At 36.7% G+C, this 13,002-nt stretch overlaps 1 pseudogene; it reads right to left on the reverse strand.

Moving 5' to 3' along the window:
* Window positions 1-11,409: 11,409 nt before the first annotated feature.
* On the reverse strand, window positions 11,410-12,655 carry LOC111171544 (AP-3 complex subunit sigma-2 pseudogene; annotated as a pseudogene).
* Window positions 12,656-13,002: the final 347 nt, after the last annotated feature.

Here is a 13,002-nt window from a genome sequence, read left to right on the forward strand (position 1 = left end):
TTTTATACTGAGAAGCACTCTTAATATAAAAATTGAGGATGAACTGAGTGTCATGAGAGGAAAAAGCTGAACAAAAGAACACACAGAGAAGAATAAAGAGAGTGATTGGGGAATGGGAATGGAAGATGAATAAAGGAGTACGTTTATATGAAATCTGGAAAGTGAGCAAAGCACTGGAGAGTTTTAGGAAATGTAGATTGTATCTACAGCAATCTGTTGGATATAAATTTTATAAGCCGAGAGAGATAAAAAGAGTAGCTGGAAATAAGATTTTTTAATACAGGGAGAGCAAAATAATCCGCTCAGAAGGCATTTACACAAGCAACTGTTTGGGTAACTTATGCTAGTCTCTATGTGTAATTTATAAATATTCGGATTTTTCAATTATATTTTGTATTTTTGCCATTTATTCTAGGATCAGAAGTGTGTTAAAAATAATTTGCCACAAAATGAATGAAATGGGCCCAGCATAAGACAAGCAATAGTACAAATGCAATGGTAAATGACACTCACACCACTCCTGCCTTGTGTTGACAGTGGAAAACAGAAGTGAATAAACCTGCCCAAAATAGGCAGCTGACACTCAGATTCAACGGATCATTCACTGTGGAAATGGAGAATCAAAGGACAACTTTTGGTTTTTGAAGTGAAGGCAGAAACCTTGATTTTGTTAAATGCAAAATCTTATGATCATTAAAGGTTGGCAATCAACACTCAGTTTAAAACTGGTGCAGGCAAATACTGTGTGTATCAAACAAAACAAGCAACTGTGTGGGCAGAACTGGCCCCTGTGCTACAGCTTGTTGCATCTCATCCAACAAAGCTGAGGAAGCAACACTTCTAACTGGGTGCAAATTTGTAAGACACTCTTCAAAAGTGTTAGTAAGTCAACTTAATTTATATATGTTCCTTAATTTGCTTAGTTTCCTTCCTGCTTCACTTCCTCCTACCTGAATAATACAGTCACTGTCCTGAATGACAGCTCCCTAAGTATACAAGACGACAATGTAACTGATTCAATAATGCCCTGAACAAAGAAGTGTCTGGTGGTGAGCCTCCTCTAGAAAAAAGGAAATCTGATTAATTCTTCAAGTTATACCTCTATTCCAGAAAAGAATGAGCCAAATTTACATAGTTAACTAATCAGGGAATATCCCATTCCTAATCTTTGCCAGAAGAGTCAGATCCAATCTAATCACATTACTACAGAATAGCACCTAGATTTAGACATTTTCACTGTAGCATTTTTACTAAGGATTAAATCTAATCCTGAGAGGAAAAATATAATCTGCTTTAAATTTTGTATTTATCTTATACATATTAATATTTATCTACAAGAATTACAAAATTTGATGTCATGTAAAATCATTGGATTATGAAAAATTTAGATAAGCACACCTACCATCTTTGTACTTTATTATGTTTGCTATACAATTCACCATAGTTTTCCTCACAATACATCTTATTATTATTATTGCATTTGCACTATCTATCAACAAGACAGTGGTCTCTTTGATAGATAGCAGGACTAAATTCTATTCAGCTTTATCCCATGCTATCACAGAATACTGTAACATCCCAGAGACTCAGAGAATGCTTATTTAATTGATATGTTTTTTTAAAAAAAGACTGAGGGCTTCCCTGGTGGTGCAGTGGTTGAGAGTCCGCCTGCCGATGCAGGGGACACGTGTTCGTGCCTAGGTCCAGGAGGATCCCACATGCCGTGGAGTGGCTGGGCCTGTGAGCCATGGCCGCTGAGCCTGCGTGTCCGGAGCCTGTGCTCCGCAACGGGAGAGGCCACGACAGTGAGAGGCCCGCGTACCGCAAAAAAAAGACAAAAAAAACCAAAACACAAACAAACAAAAAAAGACTGAATTTAAATAAATTTTTTAAATTGAATCTGGCTTTAAAAATCATGGGTTAACATCCCAGAGACTCAATAAATGCTTGCTTAATTCAAGTAGCTTAAAAAGTAAGGTTGGATTTAAGAAAATCTCAAAAAAGTTGAACTGTATTTAAAAATCATGAGTTAACATAAATATTTCAATATAACTTAATTTATACAAATTTATAGGACAAATGCTATTCTAATGTAATAAACAATAAAGCTCATATCTTCTTCCCAAAAGTATTTGAAGAAAAATTTCTGTCTGGTATAATTGCAATTTTTCCATAATTTGGGTATCAGAGTATTCAAACTATCAAAAATGCACTTTGGGTTTTTTTTTTTACTACATATCACTACATAATCTAATGACATTTTTTATCAGGAATTGTGTAATTCTTAGAGATTAGAAAACACGTAGGCCTTTTGGCTTGATCAGCATAAGCAGTGACTGTGTTGAAAGGAATGAGAGGTGCAGTGCTGGCTGATAGAAGCTCAAATAATTTCTCTAACCAAGTCATGGAGACCAAAATGTACTCTCACGCAGTAGCATTTTACTCCAGCATAACTACTTTGCAGCAAGAATATGTAGCATACTGAAATTTAGAAAGGTGAAGGTTCATCTATTTATTTAACATTACTATCATATTTGCTCTTAGAAGTATATGAATAGAAGAAATTGAGTTTCCTACTCTCCCCTTTGGCTTTCTATCTCCAGAAGTGGGCAAGAAAATTTCCCCTTGATAGTTGATGTACCCTGCAGAACCAAAATTTGAAGATTGTGCTTATAGTAACTTTCCTTATCTTTCTAACATGTAGCACAAATACACTACTGGTTATGAATATTAAGACTAAAATAATTAGCAAGACAAGTTTCCCTAAGGCTTAGATCACAGTAACACAATGAGTAAAAAGTGAGATGGAAATTAGAGCGAAACTCAAAGTTTTGTTTGACATTTGTAGTTATACAGTGGCAGAACTGCCTCCCAGGAAATAAGATTGAAGAACTCCACACTGTTAAAGCCATCTCTTCCTTCTTTTGTCCATTTTCAATTACAGTTATCCCAGTTTGGTTAGCCCTAAACTAGCCATATGAAAACTCATGATGTCGAGTATTTTTTATCAATGAAATCATTCTTTTTCCTTATTTCTAGACTGCTAAACCAAATGTGTACCAAAAAAGATTATCTTCAGTTAACTTTCCACTAGGATTCATTCATTCATTCATGCATTAAACCATGAAAAAAATATTTTAGCTTATTACGTATGCTAAACACCATGTGATATACTGCGTGAGCTACAAAAATATACTGTGAGCTACAAAAATAGCTCACACCCATTATCCTATATGATACCAAATATGAGTGTTATCATTCACATAGATCACTGAAAATGATGGTCAAAATACCAGGTGTGTCATTTTGGGGGACAAAGTTCTTACACCCAAGTAGAAAGTACATGAAGATTAACATTTTCTGAAGGTCTTTTGTTTGTTGTTAAAATTTATTATACTGAGTCTATATCAGTCTTTCTAATCACAAAATACTAATAATGCCACACGAAGTAGGAAATACTAACAAAAGCTCTAAAAGTTTATATCATGAACACAAATCTTAAAAAGACTAGATTCATATAATCATTAACATTACATGTCATAGAACGTGTACTCAAAAATGTATTGATGCTTTAGCTATGAAAAACATACATTTCAAAAAACTTCTCTTCACCATTTGGATGTCAACTAAAAACACAAAAAATGTGAAAAATCCCAAAAAATATATTTTTGAAGGAATATAATCCTTAATCTCCAAACTATGGCTAAAGGGAAAGAGAAGCGAAGATCAGGCAGATGCCACACAGAAGGAAATGAATAATATTTACATCATCAGTGATAAGAGGGACTAGTGGTAGCAGATTTAAGAAAGCACCAGCAAAACAACTTCTTGATGAGAAAGAGCATGTTCTGAAGGGCAAAATCCTAGCTCCTGGTTATAACAATAATTGCAGAAACTGTTGATCAAGACATATAATAGAAGTTGTTCTCAACCTAGTTTGATTCAGAAATGTAGATGTGGAAGGTCAATACAAAGAATCACCCAGGTCAGTCATATATGCAGGACACAGTCTCTGAAATAGCAGAGGAGAATTTTTTAGATGGAAAAACTCCTTAGAATGGAAGACAAAGGGGTCGGAGGTTTTACACATAACAAAGAAATTTCACAGACATCCAGAAAATGCTAACTCATTAAATTATGAACAATAAAGAAAAATTAGTACAGGCCATAATACAAATATACTATTAAAGATGAGAAAGAAAAAGGACAATAAGGATGTTAGTCAAAATACAAATGAAAAACTGGACAAATGTTAGTTCATAATGTGGGCAAAAGGCTAATCACCTTCATATACAAAGAGCTCCTAGAAATCATGGCCAAAGGATATGAAGTAACAGGTTAAGAATATATAATGCCAATTTGTTTTAAATATATTAAAATATGCTCAAACTTAATACTTATAATAATATAAATAGAAATTTAAAAATACATTGAAATACCATTTTTACCTTTCAGACTGGCAAAAATCCAAAATTTGATGCCTCACTGTGTTGATGTAGCTATAGACAGACAAGTGCTCTCATGCATTGCTGGTGAGAATTTGAATAGATAGAACTCCTATGAGGGTCAATTTGGTATCTACCTATCAATATTTATCTTATATATGTGTATGTGTGTGTGCAAAATGATATACATGAAAGTTTTTGGAAGATATTTTGAAGGTTTACTAATAGGTTTGGTACCTACATAAAATTGAATGAAGTACAGTTATAAAAAAATATAAGAATGCTCTCTATATACTGACATATGTGGAAAAACACTAAAATATATTTCTTAAATTAAAAAATATAAGACATTCAGGACATTGTTTTTAAAATACTACCAATTTTTCAATAAGCAGGGGATAAATTTGTTCTTTAAAAAAAAAATCAGGACAGACATCCAGTTTCTGGTTCTGCCCGTAAGGAGCTTAAAAATTACTACTCCATTCAAACAGCAAGTAAAAGGATGAACAAACTGAAAAATCAACAGCTCCCTCTGGATTCTTAAGAGAGATGAGGACAGAGGACAAACCACTGCCCTCAAGACTGGAGAGACAGGCAAACACAGGGAGTCACTGCTTACCAAAGCAGAGACTCATATGCAGAAACCTCCATGGAAATCAGCTCTGGGGTAGGAAAACCTGAGCTGTAACTGAGGAGCATCTTTGGCCCATTTTACAACTGGACTGTTTCTTTTCTTATTGTTGAGTTTTAAGAGCTGTTTATATATTTTGGATATTAGTCCTTTACCAGATGTTTCTTTGACAAATATTTTCTCCTAGCATGTGTCTTATCTTTTTATTCTCTTAATATTGTCTTTTACAGAGCAGACATTATTTTAATGTTATTTAAGTTCATCTTATCAATTATTTTTTTCAGAGGCCAGGACTTTTGTGTTGTATCTAAAAAGTTACTGCTATATACAAGGTCATCTAGGTTGTATCCTATGTTGTCTTCCAGGAGTGTTACAGTTTTATGTTTTACAGTTGGGTCTACAATCCATTTTGAATTAATTTTTGTAAAGGTATAAGGTCTGTATCTAGATTCATTTGGACATGTGGATATTCAGTTGTTACAGCACCATTTTTAAAAAAGACTATCTTTTCTCCATCATAATGAGCCAAAGACCTTAAATGACCCCTCAACAAAGAAGATACACAAATGGCAAGTAAGCATATGAAAAGATGCTCCACATCATATGTCACCAGGGAAATACAAATTAAAACTATGAGATACCACTACACAGCTATTAGAATGACCAAAATTCAGAACACTGACAACACCAAGTACTTGTGAGGATGTGGAGCAAAAGAAGCTCTCATTCATTACTGGTGGAAATGCAAAATGGCACGACTTTGCAAGAAATTTTAATGTAGTTTTTACAAAACTAAGCATACTCTTACCATAGGATTCAGCAATCACATCACACTTCATGGCATTTACCTAAACGTGCTGAAAACTTATGTCCACATGAAACCTGCACATGGATGTATATATCAGCTTTATCCATAAGTTACAAAACATGGAAATAACCAAGATGTACTTCAGTAAGTGAATGGATAAACTGTGGACAATGGACTGTTATTCAGTGATAAAAGGAAATGATCTACTAAGCCATGAAAAGACATGGAAGAAACTTAAATGCATATTATTAAGTGAAAGAAACTAATCTGAAAATGGTAAATATTGTATGATTCCAACTATATGACATCCTGCAAAAGGCAAAACTATGGAGATAGTAAAAAGATCAGTGATTGCCAGGGATTAGTGGAAAGGGAGAAATGAATAGGTGGAGCACAAAGGATTGTAAACTTCTCTGTATGATACTATAATGATGGACCCATATTATAAATTTGCCCACACCCTTAAAATGTACAACACCAAAAGCGAACCCTAATGTAAACTACAGACTTTAGATGATTATGATGTGTCAAGACAGGTTCATCTATTGTAACAAATGTACAATCTGGTAGGACATGATGATAATGGATAAGCTATACACATGTGGAAGTAAGGGGTATATGGGAAATATCTGCACCTTCCTCTCAATTTTGCTGTAGACCTAAAACTGCCCCCAAAACAAAAGTCTTTAATTTTAAAAAAAGAAAAATAACCAAATTTTTAATATAAGTAAGTGCGTCCTGTTTGGTCAATACCATGAGAATATTGTCCTACCTTTGATATTTGATCTAGCACTATGTGTAAAGATCAAGCACATGGAGAATAAAAGGAGAATAGATCATTGGATTTATTATTTGCAGAAAATATATCTTTAATGTGGTAAAAATTTTATAAAATTCATTTATAATTGCTACACTGTTTCTTGGAGAGAGTGTGCCATGAAGAACAACATCCCAGGAGATGTAGCCTTCATACAACTAAAAAATTATTGATATCATGCTACATATATTATCATAAAACACAGTACCAGCATTGTCAGTTCCCAATTTGAGGTTTAGTACTGGAGGGCACTGGTATGTGATCAGCAAGATGAAGCAAAGCATAGGAAAAGGAGAGATAATGTAACTTGGTTGAAATTTGTGAACTATAAAACTAGTAATATATGCATATAAATAAAAGCTTTTGAGTACAATTAGGGTAGTGGTAAAAAAAAAAATCAAAAACTGAACCCTTCATCTAGGCTTTCTGGGCTTGCATGAATCCCCAGTGAAGAAACTCTAGGTTAGAAGAAATAATTTTGGACAGGATGAATAGGAGCAAAGCTCCAAATCACAAATTTGGGACAGAAGCCTGGAAGCAGCTATGCATAGTGAAACTGGGAAAAGTCCTCATCTTAAAAACAAACTTGTGAATCTGAATTATGTAGCAAATCAGTGTACAATGGGCCCTCCATTATACACAGGTTCCTCATCAATCGATTTAAACCACTGTGCATCAAAAATATTAAAAAAAAATCCAGAAACTTTCAAAAAGCAAAACTTAAATTTGAGGTGCACTGGCAACTATTTACATTACATTTGCATTGTATTTACAACTATTTATGTAGGATTTGCATTGTATTAGGTATTATAAGTAATATAGAGATGATTTAAAGCATACAGGAGGATGTGCATAGGTTACATGCAAATACTATGCCATTTTACATAAGGGGCTTGAGTATCCATGAATTTCGGTATCCAGAGGGGGTCCTGTAACCAATTCCCCTCAGATACAGAGGGACAACTGTATATATTCTTTTCATAATTATTTACTTAATGCCCATTATGTGTCAGACCTTGTAATACATGTTGAAGCTCTAACATGAAGACAAAAATCCATGCCATCAAAAAACTTACAATTTGGGATGGTCTATTTGTCAGGATCAAGCTAAGTTCAGATCAATAACAGAGACAGGAATTAAAATATGTATATTCAGGTGATTAGAGCAATGGGCCAAGGTTCAATGTCCAAGAAGACACTCAAGCACCAAGACCAGAGTGCAGAATGAAGAATTCAACAAAAATCATTGCACATACAAGAATTATCAGAATAGGTGCAGGTTCTACAGGAAGCTGAATCATAGGAATGATGCCACTAGGGTCAAAAGCCTTTGTTCCTAGGGTCAGATTCCCCAAACTCATGGCTAAAAGTTTAGAATTCATCCAAAATAATTGTGCTCCCATTCAGAGGGGTCTTTCTACATTATCGTTGGTAGTTGGTTACTTATCTCTGCTTTAACAGGTCCAATTGCAGAGAGGTCACCAGTTATTTTTAAAATGTTTATCTAAGAAAGCTATTGCTTTTTATATCTTAATCTTGTAAATAGCTCCCTATTGAATTCTTCTGTTGTTTCCAAGGGGTTTTCAACTGACTTTCTCATGTTTTCCAGGTATAAATCCATATCATCTGCAAATAATGTTAGATAATTTCCTTCCAATGTTTATAGCAATCATGTCTTTCTCTTACCTAATTGCATTGTCAAATTCTTCCAGAAAGTGTACATAAACAGTGGCAATATTGGGCATCATTAACTTTAGCAGTAATGACCTAGTATTTCACAGTTAAGCATAATTGTGGCTTTCAGTGTGTGCGTGTGTGTGTGTGTGTGTGTGTGCATATGTATTCCAAAAAGTTTTTTTAACAGAAATGGATATTAATTTTTGTCAACTGCTTTCTAAGCATCTATAGAGAATTTTAATGTCACTTCTCCTTTGATCAATCTTGATAAACTGAAAATAGCAGATTTTGAATAATAAATTCTACATTTTATTACTAGAATCAATCTCACATGATGATTTCTTTCTTTTAATGTGTTTCGAGTACTTTCACACTTTTCAAAAGTAAAGCTAGTGTGTGGTATTTTTTCATTTGCATATTATTGTGGAATTTGATACAATGACATAATACATCCTTTGTAAAAATGATTTGTAATTTTCCCTCTTCTCAACTCTGAAACAGTTTAAGTAGTAGCAGCATTTTATATTTCCGAAAGATTTGAAGGGGTTGACATGGGGGCACAGAGCTCTGTGTACCTGGCATCATAATTTTCTTCCAGAATATTTGGTCAGTTTACTATCCCAATATTTTTGGAGTCCATTCTTAGAATTACATTTGGTATAAAATATTTAATTTTCTCTAGTTTTTTTTACAGAGTTTAGAGTTTATTTTTTCATGTACAATTTAATACCACTTTCCTCCTTATTTTTTCTTAATAGGCTTAGCTGTCTTTCATTTTCAAAAAATGAATAATATTTAAAATGTGATCATTGTTTTTCAATTCACTAACCTTTGTTTTTAACTTCACTGTGCTCTTTCTTCAGGTCCTTTGGTTTGTTTTGTTGATCATTTGTCTAACCCTTTTAAATGATTAGATAATTCAATTAAATAAATTATTTCCTTTTATTAATCTAAATATTTCAGCTATAAATATCCCGCTGAGGGTTGTTTTACTTAATTTTCAAAGTTTTAATTATGACATGTTTATTATTATTTACAAAGTGTATGGCAAGTTAGGATCAATTTTTCTTTTTTGCCACAAAATAATCATTAAGGATAGTTTATGTTTTTTAATGTTCATTTTTCTGATGTTCTTGTTTTCCAGGTTTCTGTTAAAGATTCAGTTATTAAAATTTCTAATCTATTGAAGTTTTATAAAGCTCCATGAGCCCTTGAAAAGAAAGTTCACTCCTTCTTTCAGGATGTGAATTCAATATATGTCTTTTGGATTTATTCATTAAATACATCATTTATATCTTTTTTTTTGGTATGTATACATATAACTGATTCACTTTACTGTACACCTGAAACTAACACAACATTGTAAATCAACTATACTCCAATAAAATTCTTTTTTTTTTGCAGTAACCGGGCCTCTTACTGTCGTGGCCTCTCCCGTTGCGGAGCACAGGCTCCGGACGCACAAGCTCAGCGGCCATGGCTCATGGGCCTAGGCGCTCGGCGGCATGTGGGATCTTCCCGGACCGGGGCACGAACCCGTGTCCCCTGCATCGGCAGGTGGACTCTCAACCACTGCGCCACCAGGGAAGCCCTAATAAAAATTTTTAAAAAGAGAAAAATGACTTGGTTCTAGCTTTGTGGCCCTTGATACAACACTTAACACAACACTCTGGGCTTCTGCTTCCTCACCAGTTCAACGGAGGCATGTGGAGGACCCCCCAGCTTACACTCTTTGATGCTGTCACTGGCTACCAAGCTGGTTTTTATCACAGTTTCTGAGAAGCTACCCAAACTTTTTGAGGTTTCCTTATCCATAAGAAAGAAAATAAAATTGGGAGAAGCCATTTGAGCAGTGAAAAGAAATGAACTGTGGATTTAGGCAGACAGACAGTCTCAATTCTTAGCCCTTGTGACCTAAAGCAGGTTACTTGACCTCTCTGAGTCTTACTTTCTTGACTTTCAAAATGGAGATAACAATGTCTGTTGTAAGGATTGTGGAAGGATCTCGCTCATGCCACCTTACAGTAGGTGCCAAATAAATATCGTTTCCCTTCTTTGTTCCTATATCACTTTCAGCAAATGTGAGAGGGATGTGAATATGCTGAAATGTTTGTTCAAAAAATAAATAAATTCTTTAAAAGACTATCAGAGGTTTTAACATCAGATAGATATATTAATCTACATTTCCCTCTTCCAACATAAGAGGGCCTACATTCTGATCAACACTGCCCATCTCTGAGGTTATCTCGGAACAGAGATGTTCCGAAAGACTGAGGTTAAGAGGCTACAGGGAGCAAAGGGCACCAAGCACAGGAAGCACTGTTCAAAGCGGGAAAAGACGTGGTCCTGACCACGGTCCTGCCGGGCACCATCTCAGATGGGCTCTGCGACAGCATCAGGAGGCCTGAGGAAACAGTTTGGGCCACCGGCCAGCAGGCACTAGAAGTCCCCAGGCCGGGAGGCTTTACCATGATGGTGCAGCGAGCTCCCTAATCTCAAGGGAGATCAACATCATACCTGAGACCTGGCCCCGAGGCAGCACAGGAGTAAGAGGCACTACTTCGAGAAGCAGCTTCAGCTCTAAGTTAACCACAGGAAGAAAGACTCCAATCACACATGAACATATACAGGTTTCCACAGCTAGCTCTAGAGGACTGTCATCTGAGGGGAACAGGGAATGCCCAGAGTGAGCTCAGGCAGGGACCCCTCGCACACTGCGGAGAAGATGCTGCACTGCCACCGGTCTCAGCCAGCAGGCAGCCCATGTCCCCAGCCTTCCCCTGTGCCAGGTCCAGAACACATGACCCCAGCTCATGCTCTCGTGCTCCAGAAGCTGGTGTAGACAGCAGTGGGCTTCCTGGACAAAGAAGGCTCATCATTCATAACTGACCCCTCTGCTCCTCGGGAGGAGAATGTATTTTAAACCTGGAAGAGTCATAATTCTATGTTCCACATGTTGTCAGCTTTGCCTTCTACAGACACAGGGCCTCTCCCCTTTGAGGGGGACCCATCTGGCTGTGGGGGTGTGCCCTCCCTATTGGCAGAAATGTGGGGGCAGGCAAACAACAGGCTTATGATTTGGATTGTGTCCTGCACATAAACACCTGGGAGAGCAGAGCCAGGACTGTGGCAGTGGGGAGTGTATGCCACAGGAGATGGTGATGAGACATTGTGGCTATACAAAAGGATTCTGGCTGTGCCAACTCTAGTAGAGCCACTAGGCATGTGCTCCATAGGTGAGATGCAAGCACAGGCTGGCAGTGGACACAGGACTCCTTCCCGATTCAGGACAGCAGGGGCCACTGCCCGAGGTGGGACTCCTCCAGGGCGCAGAGCGGGTTTTGCTGCAGGACTGGCTCAGCTTTGCTGATTCCAAGGACTCAGTTCAGCCATCTTCCACCCTCAGACAAACTGGGACAGGTTGGGGACCTTGATGTTGAGATCGCCAATGTTGATATTCCGAGGCATCTCTGGCAGGCTGATGTTTTTCACGGCAGACACGGCCCGGGCGGGCGCTGCTGAAAGGCCACCCTTGGATTTCTCTGGCCTGTTCTGAGCTTCAATCTGAGCCACGATTTCATTCATGTTTGTTTCCAACACCATCCCACCCATCATCACCTCCTGAAGAATGTAGTGCACCTTATCCATATGGAAGATCAAATCCAATTCACAAACATTTTGAAATACATATCCAGAGTCTCCACAAAAACCTGGATGAGGTCCAAGTTCACTCTCTGATGAATCCACACAAAATACAAAATAGAGGGTAGCATAATGCTGATAAATCAGTTTGTAGTCAGAGCCACCTGTCAAACTTCCACCCCCCAAGAAGTTACAGATGTTGTCATCCCGCTTGAGAACTAGATGGAAGGTCTCTCAAATAATCTGCTGTTGAATTTCTTCTGGGAAACGCTGGTAGAAGCGGACCAGCCGGGGCTTCCCGTGATTATTGAAAACCAGAATTGCCTGAATCATCTTTGCCCACCATGCTCCTTTCACCACCGGCTACTTCCAGAGGGCATCTCCCATTTATATCTTTTATAGTATTTTTTGTCTACTTTAACTCTATGTTTCTGTCTCTTTAAAACATTTTTATTAATTATTGTAAATTTATTTTGTATTTACATATAAATTACTATGTAAATTAGAACCTTATTGAGAATTGCACCCTTATTATGAGAAATTTAGCACAAATTATACTTCCTTTATCTTTCCTCAACATGCATTTTATTTTTCTTTGGCTAGCACTGGACATCCCCAACTCCTTCAACTCTGCCTTAAACGAAAATTTCCAGTCTTACTGTTCTGAATATTTTTCTCTATGTACAGTCTTACGGTAATGCTCTTCTAAGATACGATGCTAAAAATAAGGTAGAATTCCATATTATCTGACCAATATGGATTATCGTAGAATGTAGTCTCTCTCAATTTAGCCACCATACATTTACCAAGCCAAGCTAAGATTGCATATGGGTGGGCCAATCTCCTAGGTGGCTCCCACTGAGCATGAATTCAGCAGGAATTCTGTTGGGAAAGGCAATATCCTACATGCAGTTTTTGGGTTTCTACTTGGCCACATAAGAATGGGCCTTGAGGAAGGAACACTTCTTTACCAAGAGATAAA

This window comes from Delphinapterus leucas, chromosome 5, assembly GCF_059928025.1.
Source record: "Delphinapterus leucas isolate spDelLeu-1000000601 "Yukka" chromosome 5, BTC_Dleu_Yukka2, whole genome shotgun sequence".
Taxonomy (NCBI): domain Eukaryota; kingdom Metazoa; phylum Chordata; class Mammalia; order Artiodactyla; family Monodontidae; genus Delphinapterus; species Delphinapterus leucas.